The sequence below is a fragment of the Chelmon rostratus genome, chromosome 24 (assembly GCF_017976325.1).
Source record: "Chelmon rostratus isolate fCheRos1 chromosome 24, fCheRos1.pri, whole genome shotgun sequence".
Taxonomy (NCBI): Eukaryota; Metazoa; Chordata; class Actinopteri; order Chaetodontiformes; family Chaetodontidae; genus Chelmon; species Chelmon rostratus.
This window is the reverse complement of record NC_055681.1, coordinates 3,266,264-3,280,145: the sequence shown is the minus strand read 5'-3', so window position 1 is coordinate 3,280,145 and position 13,882 is coordinate 3,266,264. Positions and strand designations below refer to the sequence as shown.

The 13,882-nt window shown below is 41.4% G+C and overlaps 1 protein-coding gene across 10 annotated transcripts in view; it reads right to left on the bottom strand.

Moving 5' to 3' along the window:
• Nucleotides 1-13,882, bottom strand: part of dmd (dystrophin) — a 207,526-nt gene that overhangs the window by 182,475 nt on the left and 11,169 nt on the right. For 7 of the 10 annotated variants that reach the window (XM_041966462.1, XM_041966463.1, XM_041966460.1 and 4 more), the window contains exons 1-2: nt 3,760-3,787; nt 1,795-1,887 (exon numbers count right to left, since the gene is read on the bottom strand). The gene's annotated coding sequence lies outside the window, so the exon portion shown is untranslated. Of the gene's footprint in view, nt 1-1,794; nt 1,888-3,759; nt 3,841-6,702; nt 6,796-13,882 lie in introns of those variants that run through there. The other 3 variants (XM_041966474.1, XM_041966467.1, XM_041966475.1) reach the window with 1 other exon arrangement.

Sequence of the window (13,882 nt, the reverse complement as noted above, 5' to 3'; positions counted from 1 at the left end):
TTAATTGGAGGGGCACTTTGACAAAGACTGCTGTATACACACACTCACAGTGACACACACACACCAACACACTTAGAGATCCACACACACACACACACAAGTACTCACAGACTGGCATACGTGCCCACACACAAGCCAACGAAACCTCCAGGGCGTAGCAGCCTTTGACAGGCATATTCACACATACACACACACTCCATACACAGACACACACACACACACATGCTACCCAAAATCATGCACTCTCAGGCAACACACACACACACACCTCATTACAGAACTGTGTTTTGCTATTAATCGCGTCATTAAGTCTATGCCAAAACTAGCGTGATTGAGACATTAGCCTTTATTCAACCTAATGAGGAATGAAATACAATTAAAATGTATTGTGATGTAAGCTATGAACACGACTGACTTTACAAGAAGTTGGCCGAGTCCATCATAACATAGATTTTGAACTTTAAGCACAGATTAAGCCAACAGTGGAGGCATAATGTTCGTCTATGAATTGGCAGAAAGATGAAAGGCAGCGGAAAAAACAAAGACCAGGAGGGAAAATAAGACCATTAAAGGACCCTTCGGAGGACCCTGCACTGTTTTCACACTCGCATTAATGTGCTGGATGCACTTTCCTTCAAAGTTATGTTGTTGGAGACCTCACCTGTGCTTGCTCAGACTTCCTGCTAAGGAATAAATAAAAACAGAACAAAAAGAAAGCAAACCACTCACACGTCTTTGTTTCTGTCCAATACTAAAAACTATTAATTATTCAAAACATTTTCAAATTATTTTACATATCTCGCCATCTGAGCTCACTCTAGAAACAGATATCTGTACACTTTACTCAGAATGCAGCGATGAAACAGATAACAGATTATTGTTATGCTGATGACACACAGCTGTATCTCTCTTAACTGGAAGAACTGTATTAAGAGAGCACCGTTCAAACCCGAAAAGTGGATGTCTCAAATGTTTCTGAAGGTAAAACTAAAACCCATCACCACCTGTGTCAGTCTCAGAGAAGCCAAATCAGTGCACATCATGAAAAAGCATCTTAAAACTACTCTAACATACAAAACATACCCTACACATTATTATGCAGTATGTATTTGGGGAACAACTCATGCTTTTAAGTAGGTTTTAAAGACAAAATGGAACTTTTTTTTCTGTTTTTTTGGTAGCCTCAGACATCAATGTGTGTCTGCCTCACAGGGAAACTTTCACGTATCTATTCTTGCTTTCTTCTTTAACTCTTGTTGCTTTTAGTTTCCTGAAATGTGGCTGCTGCCTTTGCCTTGACAGCTACAGTCCAGGAAACAGCACACAGTATTCCAAATATAATCAAGAAAAAATTCAGATGGACACAGAAGGATACTGTGCAGCACTGTGTTCCCGTTATGTGAAAAGAAAGTATTGCAGCTATTAGTTTTAAGCAATAGACAGGAAGAATGGATATAAGCCATCTATGTTACACCAGATACAATTTGTGCATTATGGATGCCTCATCTCACCTCACCATCAGGAGTACAGTCATCTTACTCATTGTAGTTTGTTTATCTCCACAATAAACCATTGTGTGGTCCTCTAAAAGGGCTCCATTGAATAAACTGTAATTATTATTTAGAATTCAAGGAGACCGCACAGCTCTATTTTCTTTGTTTTCCTCAGTAAACACACATCGAGGTCAAGGCAAATGATAAAAAATTCAGTTCAAACAGAAACAGCTTTAAGGAAAGGACACTCTCACCTACTGTACACTCACAAAGACAAACACATGCATGCACACACACACACCTGCCAGTGGAGAATGATGCTCCAGATGAGCCCGAGAATCAGTTTGTGATTCCCATCAACAATGTCTGCCGCTCCGATATTCACCAATTCAACCTGAGGGAGGGACAAACAGACAGACCGATCTTATTATGGCTTATTATTACTGCCTCCCACTCACTGGTTCCCAACCTTTTTGACTTCTAACCCCTGAAAATGAAGCAATGTCTGCTTGTGACAGCAGGTCACAGGTCACAGACATGGATGTGGACATGGCAGGCCTGTCGGGCTTCACATTTCTCCACATGTTGAAGCCGTGTGCAGTGGGCTGACAGTCAGAGTGAGTTTCAAAATCAAAAACACAGCAGCAGGAGTGTGAGGAGTGAATGGCACAGTGTTTGTCGGCTCTAGCATTACTACTACATGATTTAGTGGGAAAAATCCCTGCGGAGAACTAAAATATCCACCGAGTCAGTGAAGATGCTACTATACAGTATCAGAGTTCAGGCTAATGTTAGCATCTCTGCCCTGTGCTTCATTGGATTTGGGGAAGGTTTAGATCCCAGAAACCCCTCCAACGTTACCTGAGATGCTGTCAGGTTTGCCAAATTCATTGGTTAATCCTCCTCCTGAAAGTTTTTTCTCTTGCAACTTGTTTGACAATACTAACAATAAGGAATTACTGCAACCTCTGCGTTGCTTGTCCAGGTATGCTGTTCTTTAGAAAACATCCAAACTTTATTTCTTTCATATTTCTTTCATCTTCTTGTGACCCCTCTTTATTTGCTAAAGCTTATGTAAGAAAAATGAACAACTTATCCGTCACTCATTGCACTGTCTTTACTGCAAATGCATATTTTAAAATGTGTTGTGTCACATAAACCAAATTTATGCACCTCTCTGGACTAAAACAATCTCTTTTTAGGTACGGGAGAAAAATGACACATTCAAGGAGAGAACAAGCCAGCAAGCCAAAGGAGAAGCAAGACAAAAGAAAAACGGTGGTAAAAGGAAAAGAGCCAGACAAAAACATGTACACAGAAGAGAGACAGGACATAAAAAAGGGAAAAGAAAGGAGAGATACGTGTTTTTCTTAGACAGAGAAGTAAAAGCATCCTGAAAGAATAAAGGAGACATGAAAAGAGTGAGAGAGGGGATGAAGAGAAACCAGAAAGGCACATTCATTTAAGCACTTCTCTGTTTGTAGAGTCTAACTTCTGATTTATTTAACGTGCATGAATGAATTCATATCCACACATCGGCCACATGATCAGGTGTTCAAGAAACTGGTTTGCGATGGTTTAAGCTTTGTAACCTGGTGCAGCCAATAGAAGACAAAAACTGACACAGAAAGGGGTGCACATGGTCAGCAACAGCACTCAGGTGGGCTGGATTTTTAACGATGCTCAGTTGGTAGTAAGGGGTCAAAAGCCCCCACACTATTACACCTCCACCACCAGCCTGGACTGCTGATACAAGGCAGGATGGATCTGTGCCGTCATGTTGTTTACAATAAAAAAAACCCTGTCTGAGTGTCACAGCCGAAATCGAGACTCATCAGAGCATGCAACGTTTTTCCAATCCTCTGTTGTTCAATTTTGTTGAGGCTGTGCCTGCAGCCTCAGTTTTCTGCTGGAAGCTGACAGCAGAGGCGCCCGCTGTGGTGTTTTGTTGCTGTAGCTTCAACGCTATGCGTGCAGAGATGCTCTTCTGCATACCTGCACACCTTTCTATCAGCTCAAACCAGCGTGCCCATTCTCCGCTGACCGCTGCCATCAACAAGGCATTTTCATCCTGGATATCTTCTCTTTTTCTGATCTCTCTCTGTAAACCTTACCGAAACACTCAAACCGGCTTGACCATGTCTACAAGCCCATATGCACTGAGATGCAGCCACGCGATTTTCTGATTATATTTGTGTTAATGAGCAGTTGAACAGGTGTGCTTGATAAGGTGGCCAGTCAGGATATAATGTACACGTATACTCACATTGTTCTTCTGCAAGATCTGCAGAGCACGGTTGACATTGTTGAGCGAGTGAACACGCGTGAATCCTCTTTCCAACCTCACCTGTGCATGGGGAGACACACACACACACACACACACACACACACACACACACACACACACACACACACACACCAGACAGAGGAGATTATTGAGGCATAAACAGACCTTGCTCAGGGGCATTCATGAGCGCTACAAACAGCCACATTACAATAAAAGTGTGTGTCTGCTTGTGTGTGTGTGTGTGTGTGTGTGTCTTTACAATAAGGAGATAGTATCAAACGAAGGACAAAGATGATAATGTCTCTCCATGAGATAGTGGGGAGAGACAGAGAAGGAGGAAAGGTGGTGGAAAGATGAAGAGAAAGGGAGATAAAGAGGATGAGAGAGGGGGACAGATTCCAACAAACAAACAAAGTGGAGGAGGTAAAGAGAGCAGGGGGGGAGAAGAAAAAACAAGGTGGGAGTAGAAGTTTGATTTGGACTGTGGGCTGCACTGGTGTGTGTGTGTGTGATCTGTTTCCATGTTTAATCTTAGTACTTTTCACAGTCTTCATTTTCTCAAATGATGATGTTTAGCGTCATGGTCAGGAAAATGACCAGGTTTAGGTGAAGCTGAGGTCGATGCCGAGTTCACGCCATGTGGGATGTTGACAGAAGACCATAATGTGAATGTTTTACATGGACAACTTGCCAGAATCATTCAAGTGGAAAAAACTGCTTCTGTTACAAATAGGATGCAATCGACAAGCTAAATAAACTGTTATCTGACATTAAGTTGTGATTGTATGAGTTAGTGGTGTGGAGCAACATATTGTTCGTCCAGATCATTTGTTTTCCACATTTTTGTCCTGTGCACCCACACATCCCCGTACAGCTGAGCTCCAGCAAACTGATTTTAAACTATGTTGTTGAACACTGTTAAATAAAAGTGTAGTAAAGGAAAAGTGACACATAATGTCACTGGATGGATTGTATTGGATAATGAATATATTATTATTATTATTATTCCATCCATCCATTATCTATACACCGCTGAATCCTTTGCAGGGTGTTAATTGTCTGTGTTAATCCATTACTTGCAGCCAGCTATTTATCCATTTCTTTTAGCTAATTGCTGATCCATTAGCTAACTGTTACTTTTAGCTAACTGCTTAGACACTAGTTAACTGTTACTTTTAGCTAACTGCTTATCCATTGACTGTTACTTTTAGCTAACTGCTTAGCCACTAGCTTACTGTTACTTTTAGCTAACTGCTTATCCATTGACTGTTACTTTAAGCTAACTGCTTAGCCACTAGCTAAGTGTTACTTTTCGCTAACTGCTTCTCCATTGACTGTTACTTTTAGCTAACTGCTTAGCCACCAGCTAAGTGTTACTTTTAGCTAACTGAACTGAATTTTTCCATACAAATTTAGCTACTCCACAGTCTTTCCACGTATTGCCAGTTACCTTTAGTTAACTGCTTATTCATTACTTTCACCTAACTGCTTGTGCATTAACTGTTACTTTTAGCTAACTGCTTCTCCATTGACTGTTACTCTTAGCTAACTGCTTATCCACTAGCTAACTGTTACTTTTAGCGAACTGCTTATCCATTACTTTTAGCTTACTGCTTATCCATTAGCTAACTGTTACTCTTGGCTAACTGCTTATCCACTAGCTAACTGTTACTTTTAGCTAACTGATTATCCATTACTTTAAGCTAACTGCGTACCCATTAGCTAACTGTTACTTTTAGCTTACTGCTTATCCATTAGCTAACTGTTACTCTTGGCTAACTGCTTATCCACTAGCTAACTGTTACTTTTAGCTGATTATCCATTACTTTAAGCTAACTGCGTATCCATTAGCTGTTACTTTTAGCTAACTGCTTATCCATTACTTTTAGCTTACTGCTTATCCATTAGCTAACTGTTACTCTTAGCTAACTGCTTATCCACTAGCTAACTGTTACTTTTAGCTAACTGCTTATCCATTACTTTTAGCTAACTGCTTATCCATTAGCTAACTGTTACTTTAAGCTATCTGAACTGAATTTTTCCATACAAATTTAGCTACACCACAGTCTTTCCACGTACCTCCCAGTGACTGCAGAGGCATGTGCTGGGACACTGGTTGGGAAGCACTGGAATATACCGTAATGTTAACCCAGCAGAATCATGTGTGGGGCCCCACACTGGCTAGAGTTTTTAAGAAAATGACTAAACTTGGTGAACTCATTTGTGTAAGCTGGGAGTGTCCTGTACCTGGTGACGGTGTGGGGGAATACCTTCAGTACGTACCATAATGAAAATCCATTTTTAGCTCCATTATTAGATTTCTCCATTGATGCAAAAAGGTGTAGTGCAGTGCAGGGCCCTGGCGCAGTTTAATCTACTGCTGAATACCTGCCTACTTGCTTTATCTGTGTTATTTTTATGGACAGTGGAGGAAAATGATCTCTATGCATAGAAGTGGCACATTTGAACCAGCTATGAAGAAGACATTGATGTCCAACAATGTGCCAAAAATGGAGCATGTCAGTTACACGGAACTGCAAAAGACACATGTTGCATGGCTTCATACAGTAGATATTACTTTGGCAATCTTGTTGCCAAAGGGTTGCATGAATAAGAATCAGAAATTTAGTTAAAAAATAGTTCAGCTACATTTGTGCATGTACAAAAAAACAACATCAAAGATTATATACAGTAACTAACAGCCTAACCCAGCCCCTTGGACGACTGCAGTACTTTCATAAGGTAGTTCTGTTTCCCCTGAAGGCAAGTGATGAGATGGATCCTCTTCCTCACACCATCCTCCTCTGACGACAGAGAGTGATACTGATTTAAGTCTTGTGTAAGTCAAGCGTCTGGTGTGCTTCTCTGTTTACTGTGTGTGTGTGTGTGTGTGTGTGTGTGTGTGTGTGTGTGTATTCAGACCAGCTCATGTCCTGCCAGCCCCTCCAGCAGCTCCAGCAGGCGTCGTCCATCACACAGGTCTGAGAACAGATCCTCCACTGGTGGTTTTCCTGTCTTTAAAACACAGATACACATACAATTAGCAAAGTAACTGAATATATTCAATTGAAATAAACATGTTTTAACGTGTTTATTACTGCAGAGTTAGATTTCTGCAACCTTTCAGTCTACGGGGTCATTCTGCTACACAACCATGAGCTTTACAAACAGCTTAACGTGGACTGAGAGCAACAACTGCAGGAGGTGATACGAGGTCAATTTACTTTTTCCATGTAAAGGTCAAAGATTCAATCCCCGTACTGCAGACTCCTTCTATTCATTGGACCAAACCACATCAGATTTGTTGGGGGGTATAGACAGACATCTCTTGAGTAATCACAAACCAGCCCTGCATTAAATGTGAAGATAGCAGTTAACACCCAAGCGGTTGCTCTTTATCAGTGCTGATAAGTCCAGGATTACAAGCTAGCAGTTACTTCACATGGAAAACGCTGCAGGCTGAATGCACTGAGTGTCTTTTCTGGACCTTCACAGCAGCAACATAAAAAATAAATGTACTATTATTCCCCTTTACAGTCGAAAATACCAGGGAGTTGCAGGAAACTACCCAATAACTCAAATATAAATTTTAGCTGAACTAAAACCAAGCTTGCTTAATTTTTTTTTAAGTTTTTCGAGTTCAAGTACATGTCATGCACTTACTTCCCAACACTTTACTGTGTTTATAAAGGTAAACATAAATCAGGCCAAACTAAAACAATTACTTGATAATAAGCAGATTCTATGACATTTGAGAGCCTCACTGTTTGTAATCCACATCATTGCTTCCTGATAAACTGGATCCAAAGCATGTCGGTGAAGGGCATCTCCATTAACAAAGACTGATCTGGGTGATTTTATTAACGGCGCTCACAATAGAAAGATTTCCTCAACAAGAAAAACACAAACTTTCATACACTGTTAATACGCTATACAGCTTGACAACCTAAAAGCAACCCAGTCCCAATGCAGAACCCTCTATGTGGCAGTCCTTTATGAATGGACAGCCCACTTCAGCACTCTTCAGTCCGCTGTGTTTCCTGCTCAAGCCTTGAAAAATAAATGTGCCTGTTTGAACTGTATATCGTTCATTTCATTCAATAGCCTGAGAATTAATGTCACGTCCTTGCACCGTTTTATATTTATATGTATTTGCTCTCCGTTTTTTTGTTTTGTTGTTAATAGATATTGTTAATGTTGTTAACAATTGCTCGTCCCTTTCTAATGTTTGAAAATGGAAAATCACAACTGAAGCACGCTCTCGCCACCTTGTGGCAGGAATCGGTAAACCAACGATTGGCGGTATTACCCGATTAGCTACACTCACCACATGATGCTGTTTTTGTACCAGAAGTTGTGTCTTGAGATCTTGAGACATCACACACGCTTGTTTCCTTTCCACTGGTAAAAGACACGGAGCTGATCGCCGCCACTGACGACAGCTGTTCATCTATCACATTTAGTTATTGACCATTTATCCATGACGTTTAGCTAACTGTCTCAGTTGTTTGTCCAGCTGTTCTCTGCTTGCTTGCTTGCTAACTAGCTTCTCGGCTCTTGATTGCAAAACGCATTGTTCAGGTGCAAATCAAAATCATCTCCTAATGTCTTCTTTTTGATTCCATAACCTTTTCACGTATCCCTCGGCGACCGCAGAGGGAACCACCTGCGGTGCAAGCGACGTTTGTTTTGATTGAAGGTTGCATTGACAAAAAGGCCAATCAGGGCCTGATCGTCACAAAAGCAGGCCAGTCTTCTGTTTTATCAGGTTAATTGCAAATTCTTAACTGCAATTGGAACAATTACATTTAGAATACGAGTCATGAAATAAGTCTTTGAGATAAAGATTGAGTGAAAGCTTTTGCATGGTTTTATCACAGAGCTATGATGGAAGATCAGTTATAGCATGTCGAGCTGAGCCTCCTGAACTCAGCACCCTTAAATACAACCATTCATTGGTAGAAACCACACAGCTTATCACAGTCTGCCCAAAACAATTTTTATCCACGCAATTACATAAAAAGCAGCCCGAACCACCCAATGAGATACAGACAAATCACCTCAGCAGCCTCCACAGGGCCGCTGCTCTTAACGTGAAGCTGATCAATTACTTCAGTTTAACTTTGATATTGCACATGACCTTCACATGCACATGGTTTATTAGACGTGTCATAACAGATTTAGCGTCGGCTAATCCGGACTAATTTTTTCAGCAACACTTGATTTAGCATGGTAAGAGGGCGCAATGATATTATTTAAAAACTGAGAAAAGCCGACTGAAGTACGTAATTATGAAAAAGAGTCTGAGGAATTGGTGAAGACAGGAAAGGAGCAAGGGCAGAGACAAAAAAGTCCGCAAAGAAAAGACAGGCTTCTCTAAAGAGAATACAGACGACATGATGAATATTTCCTGTATTATCATCGTCCTGGTGACTGTGGCAGACATTGCTTTTCTCGCATCGCTCGTGAATTATGACAACAATGGCTGCCATGTCGAAGTGCCCACTCCTGCAACAACAACGCATTAGCAAAAGCAGCGAGACAGAAAGAATGAAAGAAATGGCTGAAATGAGCCAGAACTGAAAAAACAAACATGAAAAAATCACTTTCTATAATAACGAAATTTAAGAAACAACCTCTTTCCTTTCCTTTCCTGCTTCTGGCTCCCCCACACTCACTTTTCTCCCTCATCTTTCTCTTTTTCCATCCCTCTCTGCCCTCCAACTCACGCCTCTGGGCATTGTCCTGAGACTCACTGTTATTGAGTCGTTCTCCACACCAGGTCTGTGTGTGTGTGTGTGTGTGTGTGTGTGTGTGTGTGTGTGTTGGGAGTAGATGCATTACTTGAATGGCTTGTGGACAGTGTGTGGGCGCAGGTGATAAGTGGAGAAACCACAGATGAACACGGATAAAAGCAGGAAACAACTCAGGAAAAGGCAGAAAAGAGGCATATGCATATTTTCATATTACGACGCCGGGAAAACACACACAAACACAAACACCTCCTTTCTCCTTCCTGCCCACTCACACCTGTTAAAAATCTCTCTCTCTTGTCCATTTAGTGACGGCCCGCTTCATGTTTCCAGCACACTCCAACAATAAAAGCACTTCTTCAGGAGCTCTCTGGGTTGAAATGATGCTCCTATAATTACGGCTCTCAGAGGAACCGCTTGAACCTCAGAAACTGGTCTGCACTCATAACTGAAGAATCACCGAAAGCACACACACAGGCGCTGAGGCGGGGTGGCAAACCTACTCAAAAGACTCCATCAAGAGCAGATGTTTTATTGATTTCACAGCTGATCAAGAACAAATGTTTTCTACTGTTCTTGCTGATTTCATGGCTCTTTGAACAAAGCAGACTGCAGCACTTTCCGCTCTCCCTCCACCTAAAGACTCTCAAGTAGCGTTAAAAAAAGACGAGCTGGATGGGCAGCTGCACCACAGGACCCTGACCTCTGACCTGGAATGAATAAATCAACAGCAGCGGCATCAATGAAGTCAGATCGCTCTGACACAGGAAGCTGATAGATGATAACCAACCTACAGAGCACGGTTTTTGTGCTTTTTTGGTCTATAGATACAGAACGATGCTTAGCATGGTTCATGTGATTAACTGCAGGTTCAGTGCAACACAAAGCTAGTTTCTGCCATTCATACTTGACAAAATATATAAGGTAACATCATGCCATGACTGTGTATTCAGCCTAAATTAAAGCTGAGCTGCTGAGGGTGAGGGTGGAAATGAAGAGTCGACATCAAACAGGAAAAATGAGCTATGAGCAAACACCAGCATACATATTAAAATCACCTGATTTTTCACACAGTGAAATGCAAAATGCAAATGGAGGAGTTACTCACAACTGATTAAAAACTGTGGTTGGTGGCGCATCCCCTCCGGTAATGAATCCTCAGGAGGGAAAAGTTTTATTACGACTTCAATCAGGAGAGACAAGTGAATGAAGTAAAGATAATTGTTTATTATGACAGGTGATATGTGATAATTAAGTCTGATCAGAAAGTCTTTTTGACTCTGCAGGGAGATTTTGAAATCGAGGGGCATCGTCCTGAGCAGCTGCGAGATAAATCCCCCCCATGGAGTCCAGATAGTGGTGTTGACTGATAAGACGATGAGGAGGATGACATGATGAAGATCTGGGCGGTGATGGGGAGGTGGAGGGGCACACATGACAGCAGCATGAACGAACTGAGGCAGAGAGGGAGTCATATTTGAAAAGACAGCAGTGACATGATTGGCTGACGGTGAAGGTGTGTCGCTGTGCTGATGAGAACAGCTGATATCTCAATGGCAGAGCTTCAGTTCTTAAAAACTGATCAAGAGTAAGAAGCTGTACAATTTGCACAGAGCAGATCGAGCGAGACAGGAAGTCACACACAGGGGTAGCGAATCTGGTAAATTTTCAAAATGCTCAGGAGGCTTATATGTTTCATCCTACAGAGGCCACTACAGCCATGTTTTTCCTTAAGTTCTTCATGAAAAATGACAAACAGAAGCACTTTGTTTCATGTTCTCATTCAGGCAGGCTTTGCTTGATTAGCTTAGCTTAGCACAAAGACTTGAAACGGGGGAAACAGCTAGCCTGGCTCTGTGCAAAGGTAACAAACTACTGTACTACCTACTGTACCAGCAACTCAGAAGCTCACTAATCTTTTTAACATTGAAAATGTATATATACACCTTACAGCTCGCTGCTGTGAGTGCTGATTGGCTACATTCTTCATAAAAAATAAATGAATCCGTCTTGGTGTGCTACAACACTGACACGTTTGTATTTGGAGTAACATGACGGCAGCCTGTTCTCTGCATCTGCCTACAAATAAGTGTGAAGTCTCAGGCTGCCCCTGAAGCTCAGCCCTGATTTGTTTTAACACTTCTATCTTTTTTTATCTGCTTCCAACACAAACCAGGATTTACATCCACACACAAACACAAACCATCACTACTCCACTGACTATCAATAGTGTGTATAGGGCAGAACTGATCAGTGCAAAACCTCTCTCTCTCTATCACTCACACACACACACACACACACACACACACACACACACACACACATACACACACGCACGCACGCACCCACGCAAACACACACACACACACACACACACACACGTTGCTTTTCATTTTCAGCAAACAGTGATGGCCATGAGTACAATCGCCTCTACCAACATGTGACCAGAATGCCAAACTGCCTCCACTGACTCATTTCTCATGTGCGTGCGTGTGTGTGCGTGCGTGTGTGTGTATGTGCGTGTGTGTGTTAATATTTCAATCTTTCCAAAACTTCTTGTCAGACATGTACAGATGACTCATTCTGTTTCCTTCAAACTAAGGACACTTAGTCTTTCCTAACCTTTATGTCATTGCTTGGTTACAATTTCAATTAGCTGTGTAGCAATGTAACTTTAACTCTCAATCAGATGCCTGAAATAAACTTTAACCAGTAGGCTAGCTGCAACTAGACGCCCAACGGCTACATTACAAATCTTATTATGCATTCTCCAAAGAAGGATTCATAAATTTGCGACCAGGTCTCACCCAAAACCAGCGCCGGGATCTGTGTCATGGGAGCGTTGGATTATGTGGCAGCGAGCTCCGCAGCACATTCTGATGCCTCTGTTCCTCAATAAAGGAGGATGAGTCTTGTACGTGTATATACATACATGTAAAACATCCTGCGGCAAAGTAAGCATCAGCACTATTTTGACTGCGTCAGCCATTGCACAAAAATCGCCTCATACCGACGTTTGCAGAGCTCCTTAACATGTTCACTCTGGGAGGAGTTTTCCAAAAACTAAAACTGTGTGCGTGTTGTGAGGAGACAAAATGCCAAAACACATCGAAAAATGTAAAAAAACACCAGCATGTTCTCAGAACCATCTCATCACACATGGACGCCTGGTCAGTGGCTCTATACTTTATTTATGACGCTCTGAGCAGCTTCAGAGTCAAGTGTTTGTCCAGTTTGTACCTGCATGGCTCCATGGCCAAGTTAGCAACAATAAATAAGAAAGGTCCAGTTAGACTTTCAAAATAAAGCTTGTCGAGAATAATAATAAGCATATAGCTAATGTTGTGAACCGGCTGCAGTTTGTTCAGGTCCATATGTGACGTGTTGGGAGCGACAATATGATGAAAATGAGACATTTCAGTTGATAACTGGACCCTGAAAGACAACAAACTGCTGTTAATGCTTTTGGCAGCAGGCAAAAAGACACTAGAAACTGGTTAAAGTTTGTGCAGGATATTTACACTTTGGAGAAGTTGAAATTCACCCCCAAAGGCCAAAGGGATCTGGTCATAATGGACAGAATATGTAAAACCCGTAATCTCTGTGAATTGAATTTGATTGTCATATGAAAGGTTGTCATTCCATACATTCCTGTTTTGGTTTGTGTAAACATACACACTTTAATGTTTTTTTTTTTTCTTTCCTGATGTGAATAATTGGAGGGGTTCCCCCACTCCCGCCCACATGTTATACTTGTTCTGTTCTGTTACTAAAAACCTGGATCAGCAGTTAACGGTCCTGCATCCACAACTCAATAATGTGGACAATGATTTGTATCCAGAAGTGAAGTTCTGTACCATCTACTTTTCCAAATAAACAATAATTAAAAAAAAAAAAACAATACGCTTCTATCATATCCAAAGAATTAGAACTGTATGTTTTTCATCCTATATAATTAAACTGAGAGTATCTACACTAACCAATGGCATCAAAACAGATGTTCAAAGAAGCACTATTACAAGGCAATTAACCTGCCAATTCTTCATTAATTTTCACCTGTAAATGCCAAAATAACGAAATGTGCACATTAAAGGAAGCCCAGAGAGATTTTCAATTTTCACTTGGCCTCAAACCTGACGAGATCCTGTTTATTATCACATAAGACAGCTGGGAACGAGAAAAAAAAGTTCCAAATAATAACGCTGAGACTAAAAATGTGTAGGATGCACAAAGTGTGCTTTGGGATGCATTGGCTCTGTGTTGGACAGCCTGTTCAGAAGGCGTGTAACAATAAGCTACCATCTGTAGGTGTTTACTTCACAGTATGGGTAATCAGAGCCCTGCTGGAA